General features: G+C 27.5%; 2 protein-coding genes across 2 annotated transcripts in view; one reads left to right on the forward strand and one right to left on the reverse strand.

Annotated features, from left to right (window-relative positions):
- LOC142352034 (uncharacterized) overlaps window positions 1-20187 on the reverse strand; it is a 309880-nt gene that overhangs the window by 233172 nt on the left and 56521 nt on the right. The gene's annotated exons all lie outside the window — the stretch shown is intronic.
- LOC142352035 (small ribosomal subunit protein uS11-like) overlaps window positions 1-20187 on the forward strand; it is a 211574-nt gene that overhangs the window by 151498 nt on the left and 39889 nt on the right. The gene's annotated exons all lie outside the window — the stretch shown is intronic.

Below are 20187 nucleotides of genomic sequence, written 5' to 3' on the forward strand. Positions count from 1 at the left end.
ATTTTTCGCTGGTATGGCTTCATTTTTAAATTGTATTATGTGGTTTTCCATTTTTTATAATTGCTCATTTTTATTTCGAGTATTTCATGCTCTCAATTTTTTTAGTTTTCACTATTTTATTTTTATTTTGCATTTATCTTTATTTTTTTATTTATTCATTGTATTTTAAAATTCGAAAAATTTAAAAATTTTTTTGAGGAATTTTAAAATATCGCAAAATATTGAATTTTAACTAATTTTAAAATCTCGGCCAAAAAATATAGGATTTTTAATTAATTTAAAAATATTTCTCAAATTGGGGAACCACCATTTATTTTATTTTTTAAAATGAAAAAATTATTTTTTTAAATTTTTCCCAATAAAAATGACGGATATATTTTGTGAAACTTGTAACAGAGAGTTTAAAACTAATAAATCACTTCAAAAACATTACTCAACTAAAATGCAAAAAAATAAAGTGGAAAAACATCAAAATCAAGATATGGTAAATAAATTAGATGAATATATCAAGACACTACCCAATGATATTACTACTTGTTTTAATAATTCTGTTATACACATAAAATCAATTCTTAATAAAGATGATGGATATAAAGCTAACTTTGAAGATATTCTTAAAAACATAACTTCCATTATTCACAACCCAATAAAAATATATTTATCCGAAGAAATAGAATACAAAAATGGAGAAACAAAGTTTATTATAGGACTTACTATTATTCCACAAGTTTATACAGCAGGTATTTATAACACATTTGAATGAAATAGAAAAATTATTAAAAGAGGCAGAATTAAGAGAATCTGGTTGGATGATTCAAAGAAGAATATCCCGATCATTACATATCTCGTATAATAATTCAACTGGTGGATCATATATTGAATTACCTTTTAAATCACCATATATTATTAATGTTAAGAATACTGATGATGATATGTGTATAACTTGGTGTATATTAGCATATAAGTTTCCGGTAGCAAAGGATAAACAAAGAATATCTAAATATGTAGATCATCTCAATTCAATTATTATTCCATCCTTTGATTTTCCATATAACTATAATAATATAAAAAAATTACATAAATTGAAAAATGTAGATTTTAATATATTTGAAACAGATGAAAATAAAAGAATTAAAGGAATAATATTTAAACCTCATAATAATTATAAGGGGTGTAACCTTTTATTACATAAAAATCACTATGTATTATGTACTAATATATCCACCATTATTAGAAATTCAAATAGAATGTCATATCCATGTTTAAATTGTCTAACAAGCTACTCATCAGAACAAATATTAGAAAATCATAAATTAATGTGTGAAGAACATAAAGCAACAAAAATTATCTATTCGCACAATGATTACCATAAATTTGATAAATGGTGTTTCATAAACAGAGTTCCCTTTACAATGTATTGTGATATTGAAAGTTTTAACACTGAATCAAACACTCAAAAACCATTTTGTTATAATCTTGTAATTAAATCATGTTATCCCGATCTTATGGAAGAACATGAAGTTACTTTTATGGGTAAAGATTGTGGTGAACATTTAGCTAACACAATAATAAAATATGAAGATGAATTTAAAAAAACTACTGTAAGAAAACATTATAATGGATGAAGAATCAGTTACTGGAGAACCTACTAATTGTTTCTATTGTAATAAAAAATTTGGTGAAGACATAGTAAGAGATCATGACCACTTTAATGGCAAATTTAGAGGATATGCTCATAATATATGTAATTTAAATTCTAAGAAATCTAATTTTGTTCCACTATACTTTTATAATGGATCTGAATATGACATACATCTTTTCATTAAATAATTAGCTATAACAAAGTTGAAGATGAAAGCGTTAGCTAAAACAGAAGAAGAGTTCTTTTCTTTAGATATAGGATGTATTAGAATATTAGATGTATTTAGATTTTGTACACAACTAAGTTTAGATGTAGTAGCAAAAACATTAGGTGGAAACCAAAGAAAAGGAGTTTACCCTTATGATTGGGTTGACGAAAATTGGGAAGATAAAATGAAAACAACTGAGTTTCCTCCACAAGAAACATTCTATTCCAAACTAAAACAAGAGGGAATATCAGATGAAGATTATATCACAGCAAAAGAAGTAATTGACAATAATTGTAAAACTTTTGCAGATTATACGATTATGTATCTAAAACAAGATACAAAAATTACTGTCAGATATATTTGAAAAATTTAGAGATAAATGTATAAATGAATATAAAATAGATCCATGCTATAGATATTCATCACCAGGTTTATCATGGATATGTGGTTCAAAGTTTACAGAACAAAGATTGAAACTAAGAAGAATTGAACAAACAAAGATTGAACAAAGAAGACTATCCCGATCATTACATTTTTCGTATAATAACTCAACTTGTGGATCATATATTGAATTACCTTTTAAATCACCATATATTATTAATGTTAAGAATACTGATGATGATATGTGTATAACTTGGTGTATATTAGCATATAAGTTTCCAGTAGCAAAGGATAAACAAAGAATATCTAAATATGTAGATCATCTCAATTCAATTATTATTCCATCCTTTGATTTTCCATATAACTATAATAATATAAAAAAAATTACATAAATTGAATAATGTAGATTTTAATATATTTGAAACAGATGAAAATAAAAGAAATAAAGGAATAATATTTACACCTCATAATAATTATAAGGGGTGTAACCTTTTATTACATAAAAATCACTATGTATTATGTTTTAATATATCCACCATTATTAGAAATTCAAATAGAATGTCATATCCATGTTTAAATTGTCTAACAAGCTACTCATCAGAACAAATATTAGAAAATCATAATTAATGTGTGAAGAACATAAAGCAACAAAAATTATCTATTCGCATAATGATTACCATAAATTTGATAAATGGTGTTTCATGAACAGAGTTCCCTTTACAATGTATTGTGATATTGAAAGCTTTAACACTTAATCAAACACTCAAAAACCATTTTGTTATAATCTTGTAATTAAATCAAGTTATCCCGATCTTATGGAAGAACATGAAGTTACTTTTATGGGTAAAGATTGTGGTGAACATTTAGCTAACACAATAATAAAATATGAAGATGAATTTAAAAAAACTACTGTAAGAAAACATTATAATGGATGAAGAATCAGTTACTGGAGAACCTACTAATTGTTTCTATTGTAAAAAAATTTGGTGAAGACATAGTAAGAGATCATGACCACTTTAATGGCAAATTTAGAGGATATGCTCATAATATATGTAATTTAAATTCTAAGAAATCTAATTTGTTCCACTATACTTTTATAATGTATCTGAATATGACATACATCTTTTCATTAAATAATTAGCTATACCAAAATTGAAGATGAAAGCGTTATCTAAAACAGAAGAAGAGTTCTTTTCTTTAGATATAGGATGTATTAGAAAATTAGATGCATTTAGATTTTTTACACCACTAAGTTTAGATGTAGTAGCAAAAACATTAGGTGAAAACCAAAGAAAAGGAGTTTACCCTTATGATTGGGTTGACGAAAAATGGGAAGATAAAATGAAAACAACTGAGTTTCCTCCACAAGAAACATTCTATTCCAAACTAAAACAAGAGGGAATATCAGACGAAGATTGTATTACAGCAAAAGAAGTAATTGACAATAATTGTAAAACTTTTGCAGATTATACGATTATGTATCTAAAACAAGATGCAAAAATTACTGTCAGATGTATTTGAAAAATTTAGAGATAAATGTATAAATGAATATAAAATAGATCCATGCTATAGATATTCATCACCAGGTTTATCATGGATATGTGGTTCAAAGTTTACAGAACAAAGATTGAAACTTTACCAAAAAGATACATATGATATATTACTCATGATTGAAAAAGGAATAAGAGGAGGTATTGCTACAATACTTGGTGATAGATATGTTAAACCTTGGAATAGATATACACCACCAGAACATCACGAAATAAATAAATTATGCACATTATTACACAACTCAGTCTATAGCTCATTAACTAAAGAAAATGAAGCATATCAAGCATATCAAGCATATCAAGCACAAGAAGATTATCTATTATATTATGATTTTAACTCATTATATCCATCATGTATGGTTGAAGATCTACCTATAGGTGAATTTTCTAAATGTAATGACCTACTTTACGAAATATCTAAAGATGAGGAATTTGGTATAATATATGAAATAAATATTAAATATAACAATGACCTAAAACAGAAAACAGAAGTCTTCCCTTATTTTCCAGAAATTTCAGTATCATATACTGAAGAATTTACTGATTATCAAGAAGCAAACAAACCCAATAAATACAAACCATTAGGGAGATTAATGCCTACATTATACAATAAAAATAACTATGTTATAGAAGGAAGAATGCTTGATTGGTATTTAAACAATGGTGTTAAGTTAGAAGATATAACAATTCTCAATAAAATCAAATATGAGAAAAGTAAAGGGTTAAAACCATATATAGAGTATAATGTAAAGAAAAGAGAAGAAGCTAAAGCTAATAATGATAAAATTGGTGAAATGTTTTATAAATTAATGAGTGACTCATTCTATGGTAAAACTTTAGAAAATGTAAGAAATAGACAAGATGTAGAAAAGGTAAATAAATTAGATAGATACAAACAACTAGCAGGTAAACCAACATATAAATCAACATCAATATTTATTAATAATCTCGCAGCAGTACACGATTATAGAAGTGTTGTTAAACTAGAGAAATTTAATTATATAGGATTTGTAATATTAGAGCTTAGTAAACTTAAGATTTATGAATTTGTGTATAATGTATAGAAACCAATATATAATAATAATTTCAGCTTATGTTACATGGACACAGATAGCTTACATATACATCTAAAAGACGACCCAAACAAAATGAAAGAATACATAAGAAGTAAATTAGGCCAAATGAAAGATGAGTTAAAAAACGAATACATAACAGCAGCTATGTTTTTAGCACCAAAAGTATACTATTTTGAAACAACAAAAGAACAAACTCTTAAAGCAAAAGTTGTAACTAAATCTTCTCAAAAACATCAACTAAACAGAGATGATTGTTATAATGCATTGTTTAACAATGAAAGCAAATATGTTGAACAATTTAGACTAAGATCAATTAAACATGATATAAATATTGTAAATGAGAAAAAGCTTGCATTATCACCATTTGATGATAAAAGAATTGTTGATGGTGTAAAAACTAAACCATATGGTTTAAATACCTAATACTATAATAATTTATAAATCCATATGTAAAACTATTTGTAAAACTATATGTAAAACTATATGTAAAACTATATGCAAATATAATATAAATATAAATATATATAAACATAAACATAAATAAAAACACAATTTAAAACCAATTAGATAAGAGTGAAACCATTACTACTTTTTATAGGTAAATATTTGAAATATAAAATGTTTGGTACAATGTGACTAGAAAATAAACTTCTACTACTACTACTACAACCAATCTAGATCTAGAGTATGAAAGAGCAAAATCTAATCATTATCAAATTTTAGAACTATCCCTTAATGAAGATAGAAAGTTAATTCCTTCTACAATTACATTATATAATTGATCTGTGAATGGACTTAGTCCTTTTCACTCTTTTATTATAGTTCATGTAATACATGTAATTTGATGTAATACATCCGCTGGTTTAGTAGTTAATATATTATATATCATCATCTCAGCCATTATTTTTACCATCGGGTCAGGCTATTGTTTAAACCCAAAGCGGCTTCTTCTAGCGTTTCAGCTTTAGCTAATATATTTTTATTGTATTCTATAAGGTCTATTACTTACTTAGGTTTATCCACATACTTAGAATAGGACGAAATAATTAATTTATTATGATTTGGGTTTTTTACATGATTAATGAATTCACCCATAGTAAAACATTGTTTTCTACAAGCTAAACATCTTTTTAATCCATTTGGAAATTCCATTTTATTTATTTTATTATATAGCTTTTCAATAATATAAAAATGATTAGTACCAAATGCGATAAATGTAAAAATAAAGCTTGGTTTTGGAGTTGTGATGAGTGTCAAAGTAAACCATTCCAATGTTTTGTATCTAATAAGATTACAACATATAGAGACAGACATAATCATTTGCAAGTGCACTTTAATAATCCCAATCAATATTTAGTATGCAGAATGTGTAAAGTAAATAAACACATCTCTCAGTATAGATTTAAACACTTCTATTGTAGGTTATGCATATATCTCCATAGATATAGGTTTCTTCATACAAAAGAAAGATTCTTAGAACATGCAAAGAAATATAATATCCACGAAGTAGTTTCACCAATCAGCGAAGCTAGTTTCCAGATCCACAAAGTGGTTTCACCAATCAGCGAAGCTGGTTCCCAGATTGAAGTAAAGCTATAACTAATTATAATAAGTTTTTCACCCCAAATAAATTGTTGCAGATGTTTCCGCTTTTTATTATGTTAATACTTATTATTATTATTGTTTATTGGAATTATGATATATATTCTGATTTAAGGAAGAGATTCAAAGGATATAGGAATATTGTACCCAAACCATTTGAAACTAAAAAACATAACTTTTTTTTATGGTCCATCTAATTCTGGTAAAACAACTTTTATAAAAGATTATTGTGGTTTGTATAAGACTGTTAATGTATTCTGTATTGATGGTAGTGAGTGGAAAGGATATAATGTATATGGCATTGATGATTTAAAATTATTAGATAATTTAGATAGTTTTGCTAATAGTCTTATTATATTTGATGATATGGGAGAAAACATTAGATTACCAGCTATAGACTCATTGTATTCATGGTAGACATCACAATATTAATATAATATGTGTAGGTCATACTGTAACAGATTGAAATACAAAAGCAAGAGATAATACCCCAGCTATATATACTACTTTGAATAGTTCACAACAATTCTTTGAAAAAGTACAAGAGAAGTTTAAAATTGATTCTAATCTATATAGATTTAAACATTATAACTATGGTGTAATAAATTATAATACTATTAGCGACTATTATATTGTATTAGATAAAGATAAAAATGTTGTATATGATTCTAGGATAGGTGATCTTGATATTGAGAAGTATGTTGATTATACAGAGTTTAAGGAAAAAGAATATAATATACTAAGTAGTTATTTAACAGATAGAATGATAGAACCAACATATATTAAACCAAAAGAGTTAATGTTCTATTTTGAAGAATATTTGGAATTTAAGGGAATACGTAAATCAATTAATTTATATAAAATACATACAAATATAAAAAATGTACTTAGTGAGATTCATAGTGGCTATTGTGTTAAAGCAGGCATAGTTAGTATGGTAGGATTTGGTTATTCTTACTTTCAAAAACATGGTAATAATAATGATAATAATTTTAATGGTATAGATATTATGAATATAGATAAAGCAAAAATTAAATTAAAAAATGGTAAGAATATGACAATAGGTTATGGTTTGATTGATAAAAGCAATTATGATCTTAATCATCCATTTAATAAAGTATGTGTGCTGGCTAGTTGCCTTGTAAGTATTTATGCAACTCATAATCATATTAATTCTACATCTAAAAATGAGAGAATTTTGTAGAGAATGTAATAATGAAATTGATACCAGTAGTGGTTATACAGAACATGAACTAATGGATCATTATAATGTTTTTCACAAAAATTTAATGGTAAGATGCACGAAATGTATGCAAAGCATATATAGTGGTTATCATTTTAAGGATAGATGTATAGATAATCGTACAGGCCTTATATCATCAGTACATATGTATATTGACTATATCAATATTTATGATAATGATAGTAATGATAATATTGATATCAATAAAGATGATAAAGATGATAAAAATTATGATTTAAATAATGTTTTAAATGAACTGAAAGTTAATATTAAAGAAGATTCAAAAGAATATATTAGGACCAATTTAAAACAAGAGTTCATTAATGAATTAAAACTAGAGATTAAAAATGAAATAAAAAAAGAAGTTAAAAATGAAATAGAAGGAGGTGCTATAAATAATTTAAAGACTGATGTTAATTTTAAGAATGCATCTAAGCAAATTAAATCAACTAGGACTTGTTGTTTTTGCAAAATTGAAAAGAATAGAGATTGTTTTTATAAGACTGGAGGTTTATGTAAAGAGTGTTCCTCTGAAAAGGTTCAATGTCAATTGTGTAACATTTTTCGAAATAGGTCTTCCCTTAGAAAACATATGAAGAGACCACATATAAATTAGAAAGATAATTTTTAATGAAAAATTAATTATAAGCCATATATTTATGAGATAATACTCTCAATTATACCTTTTAGTCTGTTAATTACAAAATTACACAGAATAACACAGAATAACAAGGATAACTAGAATTATGGATTAAATTAGAATCTTAGTAATTCTGCACTCGTGCAGAATTACTAAGATTCTAATTTAATCCATAATTCTAGTTATCCTTGTTATTCTGTGTTATTCTGTGTAATTTTGTAATTAACAAACTAAATCGTTTAATTGAGAGTATTATCTCATAAATATATGGCTTATAATTAATTTTTCATTAAAAATTATCGTTCTAATTTATATGTGGTCTCTTCATATGTTTTCTAAGGGAAGACCTATTTCGAAAAATGTTACACAATTGACATTGAACCTTTTCAGAGGAACACTCTTTATATAAACCTCCAGTCTTATAAAAACAATCTCTATTCTTTTCAATTTTGCAAAACCATTAAGTCCTAGTTGATTTAATTTGCTTAGATGGATTCTTAATATTAACATCAGTCTTTAAATTATTTATAGCACCTCCTTCTATTTAATTTTTAACTTCTTTTTTATTTCATTTTTAATCTCTAGTTTTAATTCATTAATGATCTCTTGTTTTAAATTGGTCCTAATATATTCTTTTAAATCTTCTTTAATATTATCTTTCAGTTCATTTAAAACATTATATAAATCATAATTTTTATCATCTTTATCATCTTTTTTGATATCAATATTATCATTACTATCATTATCATAAATATTGATATAGTCAATATAACTATGTACTGATGATATAAGGCCTGTACGATTTTCTATACATCTATCCTTAAAATGATAACCACTATATATTCTTTGCATACATTTCGTGCATCTTACCATCAAATTTTTATGAAAAATATTATAATGATCCATTAGTTCATGTTCTGGATAACCACTACTAGTATTAATTTCATTATTACATTCTCTACATATTACTCTCATTTTTAGATATAGAATTAATATGATTATGAGTTGCATAAATACTTACAAGGCAACTAGCCAGCACACATACTATATTGAATGGATGCTTGAGATCATAATTGCTTTCATCAATCAAACCATAACCTATTGTCATATTCTTACCATTTTTTAATTTAATTTTTGCTTTATCTATATTCATAATATCTTTACCATTAAAATTATTATCATTATTATTACCATGTTTTTGAAAGTAAGAATAACTAAATCCTACCATAGTAACTATGCCTGCTATAGCATAATAGCCACTATGTATTTCACTAAGTTTATTTTTTATATTTGTATATATTTTATATAAATTAATTGATTTATTTATTCCCTTAAATTCCAAAAATTCTTCAAAATAGAACATTAACTCTTTTGGTTTAATATGTGTTGGTTCTATCATTCTATCTGTTAAATAACTACTTAGTATATTTTATTTTTTTTTCCTTAAACTCTGTATAATCAACATACTTCTCCATATCAAGATCACCTATCCTAGAATCATATACAACATTTTCATCTTTATCTAATACAATATAATAGTCGCTAATAGTATTATAATTTATTACACCATAGTTATAATGTTTAAATCTATATAGATTAGAATCAATTTTAAACTTCTCTTGTACTCTTTCAAAGAATTGTTGTGAACTATTTAAACTAATATATATAGCTCGGGTATTATCTCTTGCTTTAGTATTTAAATCTGTTACAGTATGACCTACACATATTATATTAATTTTGTGATGTCTACCTTTAGAGTACAATGAGTCTATAGCTGGTAACCTAATGTTTTCTCCCATATCATCAAATATAATAATTCTATTAGCAAAACTATCTAAATTATCTAACAATTTTAAATCATCAATGCCATATACATTATATCTTTTCCACTCACTACCATCAATACAGAATGCATTAACAGTCTCATACAAACCACAATAATCTTTTATAAAAGTTGTTTTACCAGAATTAGATGGACCATAAATAATAAAGTTATATTTTTTAGTTTCAAATGGTTCGGGTACAATATTCCGATATCCTTTGAATCTCTTCCTTAAATCAGAATAGTTATCATAATTCCAATAGACAATTATAATAATAAGTATCAACATAATAAAAAGCGGAAACATCAGCAACATTTTATTTGGGGTGAAAAACTTTTTATAATTAGTTATAGCTTTACGTCAATCTGGGAACCAGCTTCGCTGATTGGTGAAACCACTTTGTGGATCTGGAAACCAGCTTCGCTGATTGGTGGAACCACTTCGTGGATATTATATTTCTTTGCATGTTCTAAGAATCTTTCTTTTGTATGATGAAACCTATATCTATGGAGATATATGCATAACCTACAATAGAAGTGTTTAAATCTATACTGAGAGATGTGTTTATTTACTTTACACATTCTGCATACTAAATATTGATTGGGATTATTAAAGTGCACTTGCAAATGATTATGTCTGTCTCTATATGTTATAATCTTATTACATACAAAACATTGGAATGGTTTACTTTGACACTCATCACAACTCCAACACCACGCTTTATTTTTACATTTATCGCATTTGGTACTAATCATTTTTATATTATTGAAAAGCTATATTATAAAATAAATAAAATGGAATTTCCAAATGGGTTAAAAAGATGTTTAGCTTGTAGAAAACAATGTTATAGTATGGGTGAATTCAGTAATCATGTAAAAAACCCAAATCATAATAAATTAATTATTTCATACTATTCTAAGTATGTGGATAAACCTAAGAAAGTAATAGACTTTAAAGAATACAATAAAAATATATTAGCTAAAGCTGAAACGCTAGAAGAAGCTGCTCTGGGTTTAAACAATAGCCCTGACCCAATGGTAAAAATAATGGCTGAGGTGATGATATATAATATATTAACTACTAAACCAGCGGATGTATTACATGAAATTACATGTATTACATGAACTATAATAAAAGAGTGAAAAGGACTAAGTCCATTCACAGATCAATTATATAAAGTAATTGTAAAAGGAATGAACTTTCTATCTTCATTAAGGGATAGTTCTAGAATTTGATAATGATTAGATTTTGCTCTTTCATACTCTAGATCTAGAATGGTTGTAGTAGTAGTAGAAGTTTTTTTTACAAGTCACATGGTACCAAACATTTTATTTTTCAAATATTTACCTATAAAAATTAGTAATGGTTTCACTCTTATCTAATTAGTTTTAAATTGTGTTTATATTTATATTTATGTTTATATTTATTTATATTTATATTATTTTTGCATATAGTTTTACATATAGTTTTACATATAGTTTTACATATAGATTTATAAATTATTATAGTATTAGGTATTTAAACCATATGGTTTAGTTTTTACATCATCGACAATTCTTTTATCATCAAAGGTGATAATGCCAGCTTTTTCTCATTTACAATATTTATATCATGTTTAATTGATCTTAGTCTAAATTGTTCATTATATTTGCTTTCATTGTTAAACAATGCATTATAATAATCATCTCTGTTTAGTTGATGTTTTTGAGAACATTTAGTTACACCTTTTGCTTTAAGAGTTTGTTCTTTTGTTGTTTCAAAATAGTATACTTTTGGTGCTAAAAATATAGCTTCTGTTATGTATTCGTTTTTTAACTCATCTTTCATTTGTCCTAATTTACTTCCTATGGATTCTTTCATTTTGTTTGAGTCATCTTTTAGATGTATATGTAAGCTATCTGTGTCCATGTAACATCAGCTGAAAATATTATTAAATATTGGTTTCAATACATTATACACAAATTCATAAATCTTAAGTTTACTAAGCTCTAATATTACAAATCCTATATAATTAAATTTATCTTGTTTAACAACACTTCGATAATTGTGTACTGCTGCGAGATTAATACTAAATATTGATGTTGATTTATATGTTCGTTTACCTGCTAGTTGTTTGTATCTATCTAATTTATTTACAATTTCTACATCTTGTCTATTTTTTACATTTTCTAAAGTTTTACCATAGAATGAGTTACTCATTAATTTATAAAACATTTCACCAAATTTATCATTATTAGCTTTAGCTTCTTCTCTTTTCTTTACATTATACTCTATATATGGTTTTAACCATTTACTTTTCTCATATTTGATTTTATTGAGAATTGTTATATCTTCTAACTTAACACCATTGTTTAAATACCAATCAAGCATTCTTCCTTCTTTGACATAGTTTTTTTTATTGTGTAATGTAAGCATTAATTTCTCTAATGGTTTGTATTTATTGGGTTTGTTTACTTCTTGATAATCAGTAAATTCTTCATAATATGGTATTGAATTTTCTGGAAAATAAGGGAAGACTTCTGTTTTCTGTTTTAGGTCATTGTTTTATTTAATATTTATTTCATATTTTATACCAAAGTCCTCATTTTTAGTTATTTCGTAAAGTAGGTCATTACATTTAATAAATTCACCTATAGGTAGATCTTCAACCATACATGATGGATATAACGAGTTAAAATCATAATATAATAGATAATCTTCTTGTGTTTGATTTGCTTGATATGCTTGATATGCTTCATTTTCTTTAGTTAATGAGCTATAGACTGAGTTGTGTAATAATGTGCATAATTTGTTTATTTCGTGATGTTCTGGTTGTGTATATCTATTCCATGGTTTAACATATCTATCACGAAGTATTGTAGCAATACCTCCTCTTATTCCTTTTTCAATCATGAGTAATATATCATATGTATCTTTTTGGTAATGTTTTAATCTTTGTTCTGTAAACTTTGAATGTTTTAATCTTTGTTCTGTAAACTTTGATATCTATAGCATGGATCTATTTTGTTTTCATTTATACATTTATCTCTAAATTTTTCAAATATATCTGACAGTAATTTTACATCTTGTTTTAGATACATAATCGTATAATCTGCAAAAGTTTTACAATTATTGTCAAATACTTCTTTTGCTTTAATATAATCTTCATCTGATATTCCCTCTTGTTTTAGTTTGGAATAGAATGTTTCTTGTGGAGGAAACTGTTGTTTTCATTTTATCTTCCCATTTTTCATCAACCCAATTATAAGGGTAAACTCCTTTTCTTTGATTTCCACCTAATGTTTTTGCTACTACATCTAAACATAGTGGTGTAAAAAATCTAAATGCATCTAATATTCTAATACATCCTATATCTAAAGAAAATAATTCTTCTTCTGTTTTAGCTAACGCTTTCATCTTCAACTTTGTTATAGCTAATTCTTCAATGAAAAGATGTATGACATATTTAGATCCATTATAAAAGTATAGTGGAACAAAATTAGGTTTCTTAGAATTTAAATTACATATATTATGAGCATATCCTTTAATTTGTCATTAAAGTGGTCAAGATCTCTTACTATGTCTTCACCTAATTTTTTATTACAACAGAAACAGTTAGTAGCTTCTCCAGTAACTGATTCTTCATCCATTATAATGTTTTCTTTCAGTAGTTTTTTAAATTGATCTTCATATTTTATTATTGTGTTAGCTAAATTTTCACCACAATCTTTACCAATATAAGTAACTTCATGTTCTTCCATAAGATCGGGATAACTTGGTTTAATTACAAGATTATAACAAAAAGGTTTTTGAGTGTTTGATTCAGTGTTAGAACTTTCAATATCACAATACATTGTAAAGGAAACACTGTTTTTGAAACAGCATTTATCAAATTTATGGTAATCATTATGCGAATAGATAATTTTTGTTGCTTTATGTTCTTCACACATTAATTTATGATTTTCTAATATTTGTTCTGATGAGTAGCTTGTTAGACAATTTAAACATGGGTATGACATTCTATTTGAATTTCTAATAATGGTGGATATATTAGTACATAATACACAGTGATTTTTATATAATAAAAGGTTATACCCCTTATAATTATTATGAGGTTTAAATATTATTCCTTTAATTCTTTTATATTCATCTGTTTCAAATATATTAAAATCTACATTGTTCAATTTATGTAATTTTTTTATATTATTATAATTATATGGAAAATCAAAGAATGGAATAATAATTGAATTGAGATGATCTACATATTTAGATATTCTTTGTTTATCCTTTGCTACTGGAAACTTATATGCTAATATACACCAAATTATACACATATCATCATCAGTATTCTTAACATTAATAATATATGGTGATTTAACTGATAATTCAATATATGATCCAACAGTTGAATTATAATACGAAATATCTAATGATCAAGATATTCTTCTTTGAATCATCCAACCAGATTCTCTTAATTCTGCCTCTTTTAATAATTTTTCTATTTCATTCAAATGTGTTATTTAAATACCTGCTGTACAAACTTGTGGAATAGTAGTAGTCCTATAATAAATTTTTTTTCTCCTTTTTTATATTCTATTTCTTCGGATAAATATATTTTTATTGGGTTGTGAATAATGGAAGTTATGTTATTAAGAATATCTTCAAAGTTATCTTTATATCCATCATCTTTATTAAGAATTGATTTTATTTGTATAACAGAATTATTAAAACAAGTAGTAATATCAATGGGTAGTGTCTTGATATATTCATCTAATTTATTCACCATATCTTGATTTTGATGTTTTTCCACTTTATCTTTTTGCATTTTAGTTGAGTAATGTTTTTGAAGTGATTTATTAGTTTTAAACTCTCTGTTACAAGTTTCACAAATTATATCCCTCATTTTTATTGGGAAAATTTTTAAAAAAAATAACTTTTTCATTTTAAAAAATAAAGTAAATGTTGGTTCCCCAATTTGAGAAATATTTTTAAATTAATTAAAAATCCTACATTTTTTGGCCGATATTTTAAAATTAGTTAAAATTTCAATATTTTGCAATATTTTAAAATTCCTCAGAAAAATTTTTAAATTTTTCGAATTTTAAAAGATAATGAATAAATAAAAAAATAAAGATAAATGCAAAATAAAAATAAAATAGTGAAAAGTAAAAAAAATTGAGAGCCTGAAATACTCAAAATAAAAAATGAGCAATTATAAAATACAATTTAAAAATGAAGCCATACCAGCGAAAAAGAAGCAAAAATATAAATTACTCAAATTGAACTATTCAATCAATTTTAAAAATATAGTAAATAAATAAAAATAGAGATAATTGCGAAATAAAAAATAAAAAGAGTGAAAAAGTGAAAATCACGAGCATAAAATACTCGAAATAAAAAAATTAGCAATTATAAAAATAAAAAACCCACATAAATCAATTTTAAAATGTGGATACACCAGTGAAAAAAGTAAAAATATAAATTTCTCAAAAAATAAACTATTCAATCTATTTTTAAAATATAGTAAATAAATAAAAATAGAGATAATTGCAAAATAAAAATAAAAAGAGTGAAAAAGAGTTAAATGAAGAGCATAAAATACTCGAAATAAAAAATGAGCTATTTCAATCAAATTTTAAATCATATAAATTAATTTGAAAATGGTGCCATACAAGCGAAAAAAGATAAACAACAAGGGTCATACAAGCAAAAAATATAAATTACTCAAAATTGAACTATTCGATCGATTTTTAAAGGTATAGAGTAATTGTAAAATGTGGTAACACAGCGAAAAATTGAGCGAATGCGAATTGCGCTGGGTTCCACATTTTACAATTACTGGTTAATGGGTCTGCGGCAGCTTTAATTGGTCAGCGGTATGCCTTTTAAAAAAAGCTTGGTCTTGTTGTTCTTGTCGTAATATCTAACGCCCCAAAAACGCGAATATACCCACAGCACGCAAACGTGAAGCAATTATTTCAAGGAATCCATAAGTTGTGCAAAAATGGCGGTTTCTTCTTCTACGGCGGCTCTAAATTCTCCTCATTTAGTTGGAGTGGGTTTCATCCACTGCACCCCTCGAAAAATTGTTTATTGACCAGACGCAACGTTCAGGATTACAATAGACTCTAGGATTCTTTCCAACTGCCGCAACTGGAACGCTCCATGTTGTTTTTTCAACTACTGTCCAATTAGTAAATAATCAGCAATTCAGTGCAACTTCATGTCCGAGTTGCTTACCAATCCATTTTTCTATCTGTGCGTCTTTTGTGTTGAATACCAAAATCATGCGTATTTATTCCAGCAAAACTGATCAATTTTTGCAGTGGTTATCATAATAAGTCAGCGGAACAAAACCAAGAATCCTTTCGACGCGATTTTTTGATTAAATAAAATTTTGGAAAAAAGCTGCAGGCAGCTACAGTTACACTTGATATAAACAATTAAAAACCAGTAAGAACTGCTCAGATCAACTCCTCCACCTTGAACAAAGTCACTACTTTTTAAACGCTTTGGCACTGAGAGACAAAAAACACATTATCCCCTCAAATGTAGTCAAACTTCTAGAGCGCTTATGTTCTGTGGCCGAAATAGCTGCTAACAAAATTTTTTATTATGAAGAATTAACAACAGAAAGAGTGTTCTACAATTCAATTTTTCAAATATTTCAAAGCATTCAAGAAATCTTTTTGACTGATGAAAGTGCTCCTCTTCCAACTAATAGCCATCAAAAAGGAAGAAAAATGAGAGTTATTCGCAAATGTCCTTTCTTCGGTATAAAACCGTTTCAACTAAGTTCACTCTCACATGTCATATTTGAATGAGTTTTCCTCGATTTTGAAAAACATCTGTGTGAACGAATCTGAAGTATTCTACATCTGCAGAAAACTTGATTCCATTAAAAACATTGGTTCAGATAATATACCGCCAATATTAATGGCCTTTGAGTCCTCAGCTCTTCAATTTAATCATTTACTGACAACCTTCAAAAAGTTTTCTAAATTTTCGGATTTGTTTTGATGATTGCAAGCCGCCCAATATTCGTCCACTTTATAAAAAAGACATCAATTAGCTCATTTTGAAATACCCGGCAGCATCACTGCTATATAACTCTTATCCGAGACATTTGGGCAAATTAATTAATGCATTTCTGAGAACACTGAGTTCTTAATGATGTACAATTTGGTTTCTACATAATATGGTCAGCAATGTTGCAGCTGCTTATTTTTCCTCAAAAATGCACTGAAGGTGTAGAGAGCGAACCAGTTAATGGTACCTTTTTGCTGACTGTAGCAGAGCTTTCAACAAGGTTCACCATGGTTTTCTTTCGGAGAAAATTCGCCGATCTAGGAGAATGCAGAAAATAGTCAGTTTGATGAAGTCTTTTTCAGCTGGTCGTACAAAACGTGTCCGATTGAATGGTGCGTTTTCAAAGCTCATTCAAGTTATCAGTGTTGTGTTGCAAGGAAGCATTTTGTTCCTATGCATTTAATCAATAAATTGCCAGTCTGCTGATAGAGTTGTTGTTTTTTTTAAGAACTTGCAATTTTTCTCTCCTTTTGGCTTATCCCACCCAGACCAAAATTACTGGGTCTGGAAAGCGGTTCGAGCGCACAATAGTCTGGAACATGGTCTGATTTCGGTCTGATCAGAGGTCAATTCGGTCTGGACGGTCTGATCATAGTCTTGATAGTCTGGACCATGGTCTGGGTTCGGTCTGATCAGAGGTCAATTCGGTCTGGAAGGTCTGATTTTGAGTGCATTATTTTTTCAATTTTTTTTGTTTTTTTTATTTAGGGATGTTGGCTCTGCCAAGAGGCAACAATAAAGCAGCGTTCCGATCAGACTCATTTAATATCCGAAGTAGTATGGTAATCCGCCATATGACTGTAGGGGGGGGGGGGGTCCGACCCCCCCCCTACAAGACTTTCTACCTTTGAAAAACGGAATTTTGCGTCAAAGTTTTTTGTTCTAGTGAAAAGGCGGATTACCATACTTGTATTTTTTAGGCAAGTTTCATGTGGGTATTCATATATGGGAAGTTTTGGAATAATTCTTCCACCGCGCGCATGAAGGTTATTCATTTTGTAAGTTGGACTTTTATTCCATTTTGGAGAGTTGGAATTGTTTAAACTTGGCAAGTTTTGTTTGGTCTATATAGGGTTAGGTCTGAGCTGAGTTTTAGACTTTCACTAAATCTTTTTGGTGAAAACATAAAAAATCCAATATAAGACACCAGAAGCCTAAAATTTTCGAAAAATTTCAAAAACTTTTTCGAAAATTGTTCAAAGTTTTTCAAAGTCCTAAAATGGTCTGAAATGGATTTTGCACTATGACAGAGCACTCAAAAATGATTTTTTGTTGACTTCACTTTTTTCACCTATGCAGTATGGGGGGTCGAAACATAGCAAAATTTCAATTTTTTGAGAAAAAATTCCAAACTTTTTTGAAGTCCTAAAATGGTCTGAAATGGATTTTGCTTTATGAAAGAGCATTCAAAACTGATTTTTTGTTGACTTGAAAATATTCTCAGATAAGGTCTTTATTATAAAAAATAGAAAAAACTTCTTGAAAAAAAGTCAATTTTTGTTGACTTGATTATTTTGATACATAAAAGCAACTTTTGTTCATTTATTTATTTCTCTGTTTGAAAATCAGCATGACAACCATTGCAACCATAGATTTGAAAAACATTCATGAAATTTACAAACAAATAAAAGTTGACTATCCGGATTATAGTGAACAATTTGTATTCTTTTTGGCAGCATGTCTTTATTTGGACCCAGACATTAACTTAGAAATAGTTCTCAAGCTAAGACCATATGGTGGCCTTATTGGTAAAGACAACTCCTCGCTAGACACTTACCTGAAGTCTTATAAATTCCTTCGATTACATGCAATACTTCATGACGCTTCAGGTTTAATTGCAGAGCATAGTCAGAAAGGCCCTGGATATTCCTACGTTTTACCTTGTCCAATCACAAACGCTTATATTGGTCACATGACTGGTCTAACGTTTTGCCTTTTCGTGAAAACGTTTAAAAGGAATTTGTTTAATTTGCTGGAATGTTGAATTCTGAAGTTGTTGTCTTAGATTTTGAAGGTTTTCGTCACAAAAAGACCGGTTTTATAATTAAAGAGTTATCTATTTGCTCAAACAATTATTCAGATACAATCTTATTTCTACCGCCACTGCCATACAATTCACTTTCCGCTAGTGAGAGGAAATCTCATCAGTGGGTTAGTAGGTTCGTACACGGTTTATCTTGGAGCACTGGCAGTTATCCTTACTGGTTTCTATCCCAAATCTTCATTGCAATTAAACTTCGTTTTCCATCCGGAAAGTTTTATGCAAAAGGAAAAGAGAAATCGGAATCACTGCAAACCCTATTACAGAAGGAAGTGGTAGATTTGGACACTCTTTTATGCCCCAAAGTTGACGAAATTTCTCATCCGATTAAACATTTTTCTTGTACTTTACACGCTTTCAACTTACCTGAGAAACAAAAGAAAAAACATTGTGCTAAAAGAAAAGCAGAGTTTTATTTCTATTGGCTAACACTGCCCAGCAATGAGCCGTCGAGTGGAGAAGGTAGCTCCTTCAGTTCTTCAAGTGAATTTATCTCCAAGTTTGACAGTATGCAGTTGCATAACGAATGATAATCAAATAACTCTATCTTTGGTCAGAGAGGAAAAAATAGAATCACGAGGGCAATCTATTCTGAGGAAACAACAAATTCTTTGCAACGTAGCTGAGGTTGAGACGCTGAAAAAATATCTTTCACTGCTTGAATATTTTCAAATGTACCATGTCTTTACAAGAGAAAATGAAAAGACTGAAACTAACCCCTTTACCTATTCACAAGTCGTCAGCACCGGTTCAAGTGACCCTGGACGACGAAAGTCTCCCTGATGAAATAAAGCAGGTTGTCAGCAAAGGAAATGTGGAGTCAATTGTCTACTATGCAAAGGAATATGGCATGCAATCGAACTACAAAGTGACTTACAAGAAGGAAGACAAAGACTCTAGATATACTACATAT

This window comes from Convolutriloba macropyga, chromosome 13 (assembly GCF_964194025.1).
Source record: "Convolutriloba macropyga chromosome 13, txConMacr16.3, whole genome shotgun sequence".
Lineage (NCBI taxonomy): Eukaryota > Metazoa > Xenacoelomorpha > Acoela > Convolutidae > Convolutriloba > Convolutriloba macropyga.